Source organism: Oryctolagus cuniculus, chromosome 12 (assembly GCF_964237555.1).
Source record: "Oryctolagus cuniculus chromosome 12, mOryCun1.1, whole genome shotgun sequence".
Classification (NCBI taxonomy): Eukaryota; Metazoa; Chordata; class Mammalia; order Lagomorpha; family Leporidae; genus Oryctolagus; species Oryctolagus cuniculus.
This window is the reverse complement of record NC_091443.1, coordinates 92,370,500-92,384,540: the sequence shown is the minus strand read 5'-3', so window position 1 is coordinate 92,384,540 and position 14,041 is coordinate 92,370,500.

Sequence of the window (14,041 nt, the reverse complement as noted above, 5' to 3'; positions counted from 1 at the left end):
CAACCAAGGCACAGAGAAGCCAAGCCACTTCTGTAAGGTCACACAGCCAGTGTGTGGTAGAGCTAAGCTAGACGGCAGGTGCACTGTCCCCAGGAGTGTCCAGGGCCATATGTCTCTCCACCCCTATGTCCTACAAGGAGGCCTGGCCAGGCCACGGAGGCCGAGGGGCCATTCAGGACAAACCAGGCCTCGAGGTCACCTACAGCCCATAGCCATCCAAGAAGATGCTGGGGACAGGGTTTGTAGACCACAGACTCAAGTGCTCGCCTCTCTCTTCACTTTTCCCGAAATCAGTTTAGAATCTACTTTGTCAGATAGGAGCTGGCCAGTGCTGAGCCTTGGTCCCGGTTCCAGCATTTGCTCAGCCAGGTCAGCCTGTCCAGCTACAGGCTGGGCTGACATGGATGGTGGTGGTCATGGCAATGGTGTGTGGCTGAAGGCCAGCCACCCTCTGCTGGGGCCTCTTCCCAGCACGAGGCTCCTGCCACGCCCCCAACCAGCAGCACTGGAAGGCACAGTGAGGTGAGCTCCACAGGAACCCCGAGAGGCGGGGGGATGTCTCCGAATGCCTTGTCCTGGAGTGCTGCACCCAGCTTCCTCTCCCACACAGGTGCCACCGTCCAGGGAGGCCCTGAGTGCTGTGCAGGGCCCAGGCTCCTCGGTGTGGCCCACCTAACTCCCCGCCCCTTCTCATTATCCTCTGTGTGTCCAGGACCCCAGCCTTCCCTGCCCTGCGTGCACAGCCTCTGCAGGTACAGACCAAAAACAGCTAGCCAGCATCCCCTCCAGACTCGCTGTGTGTGGCTTTTGAGGCTCCAGTAGCCAAGAGCCGTCCCTGTCGCTCCCTGCTCTGTGCCCGAGCTCCAGGCAGTGGTGTGGTCAGGCACGGGAGGCACTGGATGCACACGGGGACCACAGCTCTGGCATCGGCTTTCCTCCGGCTTCCTGCTCCTGGCCCACCCTGGCTTCTGCACGAGGCCCCTACTCCTCTGTGGCAGCCCAGGTCCCCCAGGCTCAGCCTCACGGCGCCTCTGCCAGGAGTTCCTGGATTGCTCTGAGAGCTCCCTCATCGGAGCACCTCACCCCTGCAGCCTGCTTGCCTTGCTGCTTTATAATGAGCCAGAGCGGATGAAGTGCGCATGCATCTGTGTGTGTCTGCCTGTGTTTGCATGTGCTCATGTGTGTATGTGTGTCTGCCTGTGTTTGCATGTGTGCATGTGTGCATGTGTGTCTTCCTGTGTTTGCATGTGCTCATGTGTATATGCTTGTGTTTTCATGTGCTCATGCGTGTGTGTCTGCCTGTGTTTGCCTGTGTGCATGTGTGTCTGCCTATTTGCCTGTGTGCATGTGTGCCTGCCTGTGTTTGCATGTGTGCATGTGTGTCTGCCTGTGTTTGCATGTTCTCATGTGTATATGCTTGTGTTTTCATGTGCTCATGCGTGTGTGTCTGCCTGTGTGTGCATGTGTGTCTGCCTGTGTTTGCATGTGCTCATGTGTGTTTCTGCCCGTGTTTGCACGTGTGTGCGTGTGGTTGTCTGCTCATGTCTTGTCTGCCGCATTAACACCGCAGGCTCCACACTTCCTTACTGATCCAGCGCCGAGCAAAGGGCTGCGTTGTGGGTTTGGGTATCCAGGGGGCCCCCAGCTGGGACATCAGGCCAGGGCTGGGGCACCCACTGTGACTCGCCGTGCGACTCTGGGGAGTTAGCCCCTTCCCACCCCGGTCTCTGCAGTCTCCCTCCCGGGCACTCATTCTTCTCAACAAAGCGGCAGAGCCAGAGCTCAGCCCCAGGCCTGGCTTCTGTGCTGGACAACTGAGGATTCAGCGAACACTCAGCTGATCGGTGTCAGGAAAACGTGAACGTCACCAAAGGCGCCGGCGAGCTGCCCAGAAACACCGGAACCATCACGTGTGCCTCTCGTGCGAATGCTCACGGGACACAGAGAGCCTACGTAAAGGCAGCCCACTTTTCTTCCCCTTGAAGTCCGAGACCGCAACCGTGCCTGAGCAGGCTGGCTTCATAGCATCACCGGGTCTGGGCGGTGCAAGCTGGGCTTTGGCTGGGCGACACGCTCTGCTCCCGGAGCGCTCATTCTGCCCAAGTCCCTTCCTTCACACTGGTTTGGATTTTTTTAATGGCCCGTAGACTCCGGGAAGGGGAGGTAAGGCAAGGCACAGAGCAGCTCACGGCTTATTAGATATAACGCAGGGTGCACCCCAGAGCCTCCATATTCCAGCACAGCCAGCGGCAAGTGAGTTGTCGGAGTCACAAAGAACACACACAGAGAGCGCCTCGGATGGAGGGAAGGGGAAACCGGCAGGCAGCAGGCAGGAGATAACCCAGGCCCACGGATGAGAGGCGTCCTCCCGCTCGGGGCCTCCCAGCAGACGCTGCTGGGGGACCCCACTTCTCGACGGCCCCCGAGCCTTCATGTGCTCGCCCTGGCACGTGCCCAACATGGCCCTGGTTGTCCCGGAAACGCGGGACTCCATGGCTGGGTCTGCCTGGCGAGGAGGGAGCGCTCAGGAGGCAAAGCCTGCTCCTTGCTTTGCAGAGCACCCCCTGGAAGCAAGAAAATTGGAAAGAGACAGCTGGGATGGAGCCTTGACTATTTTAATAATGCTCGACACCATGGCTGTTGCTGGGAGATTAGCCGGCGAATGCAACGGTGTGTAATTTTTCCTAAGAATTCCATTAACAAAATCAAATGGGCAGCCGCAGGCGGGGGCGGTGGGGGTGGGGAGCTCTCTGGAGGCATCTTTGGGAGGCAGTTTCTAGGCGCAGACCCTCCGCCTTGGGTGTGAGGCCCAGGCTCCCTGGGGCCTCTACCCCGCCCACAGCCCGTGGGGGATGGCCAAGGTCGAGTAAAGAGAACGGTTTCTGTCCTCTGCCCCAGCACCATACCTGTCCATCTCCAAAACTCTGGGAGAAAGGGGCCATTGTGCCCACTTCTAAGATGAAAAAACTGAGTCTGGGACAAGCTTTCATTGGTTTTAGGTCACATAGCTGTCAGCTGGAAATGGAGCGCGGGGGGGAGGGGCAGGTTGGAGACCCTCCCTTCTTTCCCCAATGCCCCTCCCTCCAGTCTGCTTTGGTGCTGGAGTTGGCCCCACACTGTCACTGCAGCCGGAAGCCCCTCAAGGACTGGCTTCACATCTCTGTCCCTCTGTCTTCACGAAGATGGCTCACCCATAAGTGGGTGTTCAAGACACACACAGGGAATCAGACAGGCAGGGGCCCTTGGACAAATGGTTTCCTTAACACACATGGACTATCTTGGAGTCGTCCCTTGCCCTCATCCTGCAGTCTACACACACACACACACACACACACACACCCTGAGCTTGCAAAATCTAATAGCAACCAGTTTAAAAACATACTAAAAAGAGAAAATTTATGTAGCATGACCCAAATTGAATTATACATTACAGCACTATAATTGATTTTTTAGAAGAGAGATTAAATTTATTTTATGCCTCACTAACTAACAGCTAGATTTACCTAATTGCTCCGAGTGCAGAGTTAGTATGATTCATTAAACGCCATCCATGCTTGGGTACACTGCACACTGAGTAAAACTCCCCGCTCGTGGCAATTAACGCCGAGCACCCGGGCCGCGCCAGTAATTGAGGAGAACAATGCCGCCTCGAGTTTGCCGTGGGTGTTTTATTAAGTTCGGAGCGAAACGCAGACACTGTGCATTCTGGGAGAGCGGCCCCAGTGACTGCTGTGATGGGGAAGGGAGGGAAAGAAAGGCAGGGAAGGCAAAATGGAAGGCTTTTGATTTTGTTGTTGCTTAATTACATCAATCATAACAGTTCTTTAAAAAAAACCAATCTCACCCTCGGCCGACAGCACGCAGGCAGCCCGCCAGCCTCACAAAGAGTGGGTTTGGGTGGAATCGGGGAGCGCTTAGTAATTATATACACATTATCAAAAGGTAGCAATTTAGGAAAACTGGAAAAAATATGCTAATTTTGATGGCAAGAGAAAATTAGAACTCTCTGAACCATTTATTTATTAATTATTATTATTAATAAAGAACACTTGTGAACGGCGTGTGTCCCCGGCAGAAGCGCGACTCCCCGCGTCGCCATGCCCACACCGTTCCCGCCCCCGGCCAGAGCCGCGCCTGCCTGTTCCACGGTCACTCCCTGGCTCTCCCCAGCTGATCTGCAGAGGGGACCCCGCAGCTCTGTCCTTGTCTCAGGTCCTTGCACGTCCACGTCCTCCACCCAAATCTCCGCGGAGACCATGCCCACGTTTTTGGGGTTGGTGCAGTCGGCTTTGGGAGAGGCATTTGAGAAGGTGACAATGTCAGCCGTACTCGTATCTCCCAGGAATGAGCAATAGGACCAGGGGGTGGGGGATGGGGGGATGTGCCAGACACCAACCACGCTGCCGTGACACATACCTCCCCAGCACCGGAGACACAAGTGGGCATCTCACAGCCCAGAGAGCTTCTGCTCTTTGCTTCATTCCACAGGTGTGCCAAGATCCTGCCCCGCAGCCCGCTTTTGTCTTCCGCAGCCCAGAGCCAGTTTCTGTTGCTTGGACCCAGAGGGCAGCAAGTGAGACCCCAGCCGGGGAGACCTACCCCAAGGCAGCGTGGAGGCTGCACCGTGGCCACTGTTGCGTGCACCAACCCTGTGCAGGATCTGGGTACTCAAGGGTGTTTGCAGAGGGCCAGGCCCCTCTGAAAGGTTTGGAAGTGGAGTTCCCAGGGGCAGCCTCTGGGAGAGGCCCAGAGGACGCCGCAGGGTGGCCTCGCTCTACACGGAGCCGCACAACTGTCAGCAGCTGCACACGACCTCGGGGAAAAGCTCTGTCGTTCCCAGAAGGAGAACTGAGCGAGCCCCGAGGGGGATTTCAGTGACTTGTTCAAGGCCGCAGAGTTGAACGAGCGTGGAAGTAACACTGAACCCCTGTATGCACCTTGAAGCCCTTCCCACTTCGGCTTCCACTGCTCAGGAGGGTCCAGATGGTCCCAGTGTGGGCGCCACTCTGGTGCTGCTCAGAGCAGCTCACACCTTCTCGCCTCCCACAGGGGTGTGTGTGTACATGTATGTGTTCACATGTGCACGTGTGTTCCTGTGTGCATGTATGTGTGTGCCTACGTGTGTGTGTGAGTTGGGGTAGGGCACAGGCCCCCAGGGATGTCCCCAGCATCCCCAGTACAGCCCAGTGTCCCCAGTACCCCCAGTGTCCCCAGTATCCCCCAGTGTCCCCAGTACATCCCAATGTCCCCAGTATCCCCCAGTGTCCCCAGTACAGCCCAGTGTCCCCAGTACCCCCAGTGTCTCCAGTACAGCCCAGTGTCCCCAGTACAGCCCAGTACACCCCAGTGTCCCCAGTACAGCCCAGTGTCCCCAGTACCCTCCCAGTGTCCACAGTACCCCCAGTGTCCCCAGGACACCCCAGTGTCCCCAGTACACCCCAGTGTCCCCAGGACACCTCAGTGGCAGCGGCTCAGGAATGGCTAAGCTCCTTGGTAGGGATGAGGATTCCTGGGGCAGCCGTGCTTCCTATAACAAGGGGCTCTCCCCACAGTAAGGGCAGGAGCCGGGGGGAGGGGTGCTGGGGTCCCGCCGTGTCCCGTTCCCTCTCCTCACTCAGAACCAGGATCTAGAACAGCCCAGGCTGCAGGCAGCAAGCGTGGGCCAGGCCATGACCCACAGGCACCTCTGCCCAGGACACCGGGAGACCCAGGGTCACAGCAGGGTGGGTGCTAGACGGGGGTGCACCAGCCCCTAGGACCCACATAGCCCTTCAGGGCGGCCCCGCAGCCTCACTCAGGTGGGGACACTGAGGCTCCACTGCCCCGAACCAGAGACCTGTGGAGGAGCAGCAGGAGCGGGATTTGCATCTGGTCCTCGTGACTCACACGAGGCTGGTGTGCTTCCTCCATGACGACCCCTGGCCTCACCTGCGGGCTCCCTGGGGCCGGGGTCCTGGTGGTCTGGCTCTGTCCCTCAATGACACAGGTCATGGGGAGGCAAGTGTTTCAGAGGAAGCCTATGTCTGGGAGCCCTGAGAGGCGGGACCGGCCCCTGCTGCAGGAGCCTCCAGCCTCAATGAGGAACAAGCTAAGTGCCCTTGAACTCCCCTCTCACCACCTTCCCCCAGGGTGTCCTGAGCCACCACCAGCCCCTCCTATCCCAGGGCTGTCTCCTGATGTGGAGCCAGAGAGGAGGCCGACCACCTGGAAACGTGGGCAGAGGGGGCTCCCGGGGGAGAGACCACTCCCTCACCCATGTCATGCACTTGTTCAGGAGGCAGGCGTGGCCATGTCACCCCTGTGCTGTGCAGCCAGGAGGGTGCGGGTCACAGCTCTGTCCCCTGAGACTGCACACAGTGCAGGGGTCTTGATGACCAGTGGCAGGGAGCCCTGAGTTGGGGGCCAGCGACCCTGCCTGGTGCCCTCACCCCGTGAGATCTTGGCATGGCCCCATGGCCATTGGTTTCTGCCAATGGAATGGTAGAACAAGGTAAGAAGCAGGTGCAGCTCCCAACCGTGAAGATGTGTGGGCCTCTAACTTGTCTTGGTGTGACGCCTCCCGCCTGCCAGCGCAGCCCCGGACCCTGGGCAATCCCTTGAGTCCCATTTTCACACAGAGCCACAAGATCAGCAGGTGGGTTTCATGGCCAGCGTGGGATGCTCAGAGCGGAGCTGCCATCTCCTTCTTTAGGAAAAAAGTCCACCTTCCTGGGCGTCCTCTCCAGCAATGTTGCGATCCAGGGGAAGGGCTGAACTGGTGAGCAGCAGGGCCCACGAGAGTTCGATTTCAATGCGAAATCACCGGCACCACGGGCTTTGTGTAAGCGCACACCTGGGAAGTCATACTCACTGGAGCGCTTTTCAACGCAAAATCAAGCCACAGCCCCAAGCACGGGTGCAGCCGCGGCAGCTTAAACAGACTTCGATCCCCGGTGAATGGGAAATTTCCGGCATGAATTCCAAACGTTTGGTGTGATTGAGACCCGGTCGCTCCCCAGGAGGAGATGGCAAGGGGCTGAAGGAATGTGCACCACGAGTCTCAGCGGTGACAGTGGCCTGTTGTCCTGCAGGCCCCGGGTGGCACCACGGCAAGACGCCTGTCCATGGTGGCCCCATGTGTGTCATTCCACGGGCAGAGACCAGCCGCAGGGAGAACCTTGTGCAAGGCTCGGAGGGGACCTCAGGCCGTCTTTGGACGGAAGCGCAGGAAGTGGGAAGCCCGCACCATGTGCCAGCCGGTGCCAGGGCAGCGTCAGGAGACTTGAGTGCAGCCGGCCAGGTGTCGGGGGCTCTTGGGGAGGCAGGGAGAAAGGGTGTGTGGGTGGGTGGTTGATCACTGCCTTTGACAAGCTCCATTTACCGTTTCACCGTGTTCTCAGAGCGTGCCGAGGGCCAGCGTCACGCGCCTGGCTGAGTCACTTGTCACCAGCTCTGCTGCAAGCTGCAGACTGTCGTGTTCCCTCTGACTCTGAACTTCTGGCTCCACGTGGTCCCACGGTGATGGCAGCGGTGGGTGGCTGCGTGCTTCTTACAGACATGAGAACTGCTTGGGAGGCAAGGCATGGGACAGATTCCGAGACTTAGCCACAGTGGTGACCACAGGCCAGGCTGGGCTCCAGAGTCCCCCCGGGGTCCACTCTCTTCATCCTCAAGCCCGATGGCAGACAGGGGTCACCACCTGCCATTGTTCCTGAGCCACCAGCACTCTGCTCGTGGCCCAGCCTTGCCCTCCATGCTCTGGCCATGCCCAAGCACCTTGTACATCTTCGTTCCTTTCCACTACCGCATAGAATCTTGGTGTAGACCCATTGCACAGGTGGGCAAGCTGAGAGCCAGAGAGATAAAGGAAACGTTTAACCATTCAGCTGAACAACCACATGAGGGAAAGTGCTCACACAGCTGGCCGATGTTAGCACTGGATTTGATCTGTGCCTGTGGCACCTAATACCCCTGCTCTTTCCAAAGCTCCAGCGCTGTGGCCTCTTGAGAAAAAGCCAGTATTGTGCTTTACATTCGTCGAAGGGCATGATGGAAGCCCGGCAGGTGAAGAGGCCCCTCTGGGATTCGGAGGTCATGGGTGTTTCACTGAGAGGCTTTCCAGCTGGGTGCAGTAGAAACTCACAATCGCTGGCCGTGGGCGTGGTCACACACACAGACACAGACCCACAATCTCTGTGACTTTACAACGTGGCGTTGGGGAATAACGCATGGGTCTGCTCCCTCCCTTCTGTGGTCTGCATGCTTGTGTCCCGCTAACATGCCTCTGTTGAAACTCCAGCCCCTGGCGGAATTAAACAGTGGGGCCTCTGAGAGACACCTGCACCTTGCACTTCACAGCCTCCAGGATGGTAAGAAACTAATTTCTATTGTTTTTTTTAACATTTTTATTTATTTATTTGAGTGGCAGACTTATAGAGAGAGGGAGACAGAGAGAAAGGTCTTCCAAGCTCTGGCTCATTCCCTACATGGCTACAACGGCTGTAGCTGGGCCGACCCAAAGCCAGGAGCCCGGAGCTTCTTCCAGGTGTCCCACGCAGGTGCAAAGGCCCAAGGACTTGGGCCATCTTCTAGTGCTTTCCCAGGTCATAGCAGAGAGCTGGATTGGAAGAGGAGCAGCCAGGACTCGGACCGGTGTCCATATGGGATGCTGGCGCTGCAGGCAGAGGATTAACCCATTACTCCATAGTGCTGGCCTGAATTTCTATTGTTTATAGATAGCCACCCTGTTTATGGTATTTTGCTACAGCAGTCCAAACAGATTAAGAACCCCACCCCCCTTCCACTCCCCCCGTCTCAAAGCCAAGGTTCGGGAAACAACAGACAACTTGCTTTTCGGGTCTGCACAGGGCTTTGACCGCAGGCTGACTTGCTCATGGCCTGCGCGGCAGCTGCCAAGCTGCGTCCCCGTGTCTGTCTGCCCTCCGCACGGAGCTCCTGCTGGCTCTCCCGTGCTCGCAGCACCCCCGTCTCTGTCCTAAGTGGCCATTCCCAGCCCGTGCTGGCCAACCGCTCCTCACTCTCTCCAAGGTGGAGCCCAACCTTCCACCTGGAAGAAGGCTCCACATGGGTCAAAGTGATTCCGAAGCGCATTCCCCACCAGGAGCCAGCAGTGCTCTGTGGCGTCCTTCTCCACGCAGGAGCTGAGTGTCACTTGGCGCTCTGTGCCCCAGGCCCCGTGGGACTTTTCTTGTAAACTTTATTTGTTTATTTGAAAGGCGGAGTTACAGGGAGAGGTAGAGAGAGAGAGAGACAGAGAGAGGTCTTCCATCTGCTGGTTCACTCCCCAAATGGCCAAGGCTGGGCCAAGACAAAGCCAGGAGCCAGGACCTTCTTCAAGGTCTCCCATGTGGGCACAGGGGCCCAAGCACTTGGGCCATCTTCTGTTGCTTTCCCAGGCCATAGCAGAGAGCTAAATAGGAAGTGGGGCAGCCAGGACTCCAACCAGCACCCATATGGGACACCGGCATTGCAGGCGGGCGGCTTTACCAGCTAAGCCACAGCGCCGGCCCCTCCATGGGACTTTATTGAGGTCATTCTCAACCTGCAGAAATGGAAGCCAGCTACGCAGCCAGGGACCCCCGGAACCTGAGTCTGGGGCCTTCCCTCGGGCTGGCACTCAGAGCTGAGCTGGACCTATGATGAGCACTGCCTGTGAAGGGTGGGGGAGGGGGAGGAAGATGGGGAGGCAGAAAGGCCCCCACACACCTTCCTGTCCTTGGCTGCAGATGCGACCCAGCAGTCTCCAAAAGGTCTAGAAAGGACCCAAGACCGGGGTGCACACTATGCCAGCCACATCAGCTCTGCCTGGGACACAGCCGGTCGGGTCCCGCAGTCCCATCATTGGTTAGAGGCAGGGGCAGTGGTTGAGGGAGGGGAGAAGAGAGACAAACCCAATATAAACATTAATTCCAGGCCGGCGCCGCAGCTCAATAGGCTAATCCTCCACCTAGCGGTGCTGGCAGGTTCTAGTCCCGGTCGGGGCGCCGGATTCTGTACCGGTTGCCCCTCTTCCAGGCCAGCTCTCTGCTGTGGCCAGGGAAGGCAGTGGAAGATGGCCCAAGTGCTTGGGCCCTGCACCCCATGGGAGACCAGGAGAAGCACCTGGCTCCTGGCTTCGGATCAGCGTGATACACCGGCCGCAGCGGCCATTGGAGGGTGAACCAACGGCAAAAGGAAGACCTTTCTCTCTGTCTCTCTCTCACTATCCACTCTGCCTGTCAAAAAAAAAAAAATTAATTCCAAAAGCGCAAGAGTCAACAGGGCCTCCTCGCTCACAAGAGGCTAAAGCATCCACATAGCAGGAAAGTCAGAGAAATTCTTGGAGACACAGATGCTTTCTGAACTAAACATTGGCTTGCAGGGCCGGCGGTGGGGCTGCCGCTTGCAATGCCACGTCCCAGCTGCTCCGCTTCCGATCCAGCTCCCTGCTGATGCGCCTGGGAAAGACAGCGGAGGATGGCCCAAGTGCCTGGGCTCCTGCACTCATGTGGGAGACTCGGAAGAAGCTCCTGGCTTTGGATCGGCTCAGCTCAAGCCATTGCAGCCATTCGGGGAGTGAACCAGAGGATAGAAGACTCTCTCTCTCTCTCTCTCTCTCTACTTCTCAAATAAATACATAAATATTTTAAAAATAAAAAAAAGAATTGGGGGCCTCTTCTCTGCTTCCCAACTTCCCATCCTTGTTCTCTACTAAATGCCTAGAAATGGACAACAGCTTCCCCCTGGAACATGGAGCCTGCTGGCTGCCCGGTGCCACCTCCCAGAGCAGCCCCTCCCCGCTCCTTCGTCCAGGCAGTCCCCGGCTGCTCTGCTCCCCTTGTCACCTCTGTACGTCCTCAGCTCAGCCAGAAATGCCCCCCACAGCCCAGGATCATGGACCCGTGTCAGCCGTGGCTCCCTCATGGAACTGTCGACCCTTGAAGGGGGGCTTCCGAGGCCCTGTTTTTGCTTATGCTTAATGCCAAGTCCATGGCCTCCCCACAGCAAGGGGGTCTGGGTTATTCAAAGCCACTGACACAGTCCGTGTTGCTCTCAGCAGTATGAGCTATGCCAACACTTTCCAAATCAGGCCCTCCCTAACCTGCGGCAAGACCTGGCCTCTGGCTTCGCATCTCACAGCAGAGGAACCCAGCGCTGGCAGAGTCAAGGCACACTCGGACCGGGCGGACGAGGGAGCGGCCCTGGGGGACTGGGCGCTGGAGCCCCACCTGCTCGCACTGTCCAGCGCTTTCCCCACAGCGGCTTCGGCGCCCCCAGCACACACGCCTTCCTCCCCACCCCAGATGGGTCCAGGCCACAGCCCACTCTGAAGGTTGGGGGCTCTGTCCAAAAAGCAAAGCGGGGCAGCTCTGAGCCGTCTCCTGGATGGTGAGCCAAGGCCCCAGTCAACTTCTTCCTGGCTTGGATCTTGGGTGAAGAGGCCATGCCCACCGCTCTTGGTCCACAGCCAGGCTCTGGCCACTCCTGGCTTCCTGCTGGCCTTATTTTCAGAGGCTTTGTCTAGAGAGCCCTGAAATAGCAATAGAGCCTCTGATTTCCCTTTTCTACAAGCCTGGATGGGCTGCCCTGGATCCCAGCACCCAGCCCCGGCCACATCACAGATACCTGTGGGGTTCTCACTCTGCAACACCTGGCTTCCCATGGCAGTGGCCATGACCCTGTCCATGGGCGCTCTCTTACTGCTCTGCCAGGGCGCCCGTGACCTCCATGTGCACGGGCTGGGGGGAACATGGGGTTTGGTGACACTCCCTGGGCAGCCAGATAGAGCACCTACTATGTGCCAGCCGTGGTGTTGGGTCTGGACACACAGAAAAGCCTGGGGGAGACCAGATGAACCGGTGATTGTAATATGACAAGGGCGCACAGCACTGCAGGGGTGGGGAGGGGCAGCTGTCAGTCAGAGGTCCTGGAAGGCTTCTTGGAGGAGGTAGTGTCTGAGAGGAGATGACCACGGAGATGACTGTGCAGTGCCTGGAGGCCAGAGACAGCTGGGAGGGAGGAGGCTGGAGCACAGGGCAGTGGAGGGGAGATGACCTGAGAGCGGAAGCCACAATCAGGCAAAGCCAAATGGAAACCAACCGGGCTCCAGGAGTTACTCGCCCTGGGGCCTGAGCGCACTCCTTCAACTCCTGGAGGGTGAGTTAGCCCAGCTCTGCAAGAGAGATCGTGATTCCCAGCTCACAGGCTTGGCGCGACCAGGTGCTAAGGGCCCGGTGGTGGCAGGGCTCTGAACCACCTGTGTGCAGCCAGAGGCCCAAGGTTTCCTCCTACCGCCCGGAGCCTGGGCTGAGCCCTGGCTGTCTCCCAGCTGCACCTCTCAATCCTGGGCCTGGAGCCACTGCCTCCACTTCCCGACACCCCACCCCACCCCACGTCTCCACTGAGACCCCATCCCTCTTGGACACCAGGAAGCCTCACCCGCGCCTGCTGCCTAGCCCTTGCCTGCCCTGACCATCCAGAGCGGTTTTCACTGTGCTACACGTTTAGGAGACAGAGCGTGAAAGCACTAGCAAACGGGCTGGAAGGGATGGCTCAGACAACACCCAGGGCCTGTCTGAGGCCTGCCCCTCCTCTTCTCCAACCACACAGGGGGTGCAGAAGCCCAGGTCAGGGGCGTCTGAGGCTCTCCACCCCGCTGTCTCCCACTGCGCCCCCGGCAGTCCGTGCCTTGCAAGGCACCAGTTCCTGCCATCTCAAACCACAGCAAAGAGGCCACCTGGCCGCCACCCTGAGGCCGCGTGGGAGGGTGGCTTGGGGCAGCATGTCTCCCCAGAGTCCGTGTGCTGGTCGTAAGGACAGGTGAAAGTATGAACAGGGGCTGGGGCCCTGTTGGAAGGCGCTGGGCGCACTGGGGCCCGGCCCTCGGAAGGAGTGCATGGAGCCCTGGGGAGCCCCAGCGAGGCCCTGGAGAGTGGGTTGGTTGTCTTACAGCGGTGTCACCCCCACGGTGGGCCCTGTCTATGTCTCAGCCATATTGTAACCCGGCCCCCGGGGAGCTCCTCAGAGAGTGATCAGATGGGACTGCCCCACCTGGGACTCAGCTTCCCAAACTGTGAGCTAAGCAAAGCCCTGTTGTCTTTCTAAAGGAGCCAGCCTCAGGTGCTTAGTTAGAGCGATGGGAAGTGGCCCTGTAGAGAGCAGGACCTCTGCCTGGGGCCCCTACCCCTAACCCCCTACCTGCTGATCCCGTGAGCTTGGGAAAGCCGCTCACCCTCAGCGTGGCTGCACTTGTGCACCCGTTAATGCGTTCACATCTCACAGAGTTGCTGCGAGGACCACATTCAGATATGCAGACGGCTTAGGGGGTGGGGCCTGCTGCCCAGGCCCTGTTACATCACACACCCCGTAAAGGGAAGAGTCACTGGGATGGGACACATGGCGCGGAGCCTGGAGTCGGGCTGTCTGGATTCCAGCCCTGTTCCACTGCCTGCCAACTGTCTAAAGACAACCTCCATGACCTCCCAGTCCGTTCTCCTAGTTGCTGTACACAGCAATTCAGCCAAGAATACGGCCACCGTGGTAAAAGTTTCCGGACCAGCTGATCAGCAACCACGGACCCCGCCCAGACCCCCTCCCTTCGTCGCTAGCACTGTGGTGGGAGGTGGGAGGCAGCCCGGTGTCTTCTTTGTTATTGGAGTAAAGCATTCTATTTATTTATTCATTAATTCAATAAATATTTATTTATTGCTTAGTATTCCCAGATGTCCGTGCCTGGGGATCTACAGACAAATCAGGTCTGGTCCTGCCCCTAGGGGCCTCCCAGTCTCCTGTTCGCAGGGACCAGGAACTTTTTCGTGAATGTTTATCCCAAATTAATACACAAGACATACTTACACCAAAAGGGATTTTTCGCTGTTTGTCTGAAATTCAGGTTTCAGCAGGCAAGCTGTGTTCTATCTAGCAACACCACATACAGCTTTGCTTCCTGGAAGTAAGGAGAGGAGAAAGGGGCAGGACAGAGGGGTGAGGGGTTGTGGGGGGAGCGCAGGGGCCCAGCGTGGAGAGGGAGGGGGGAGGGCGGTGGGGGGGCCTGGGCAGAGCT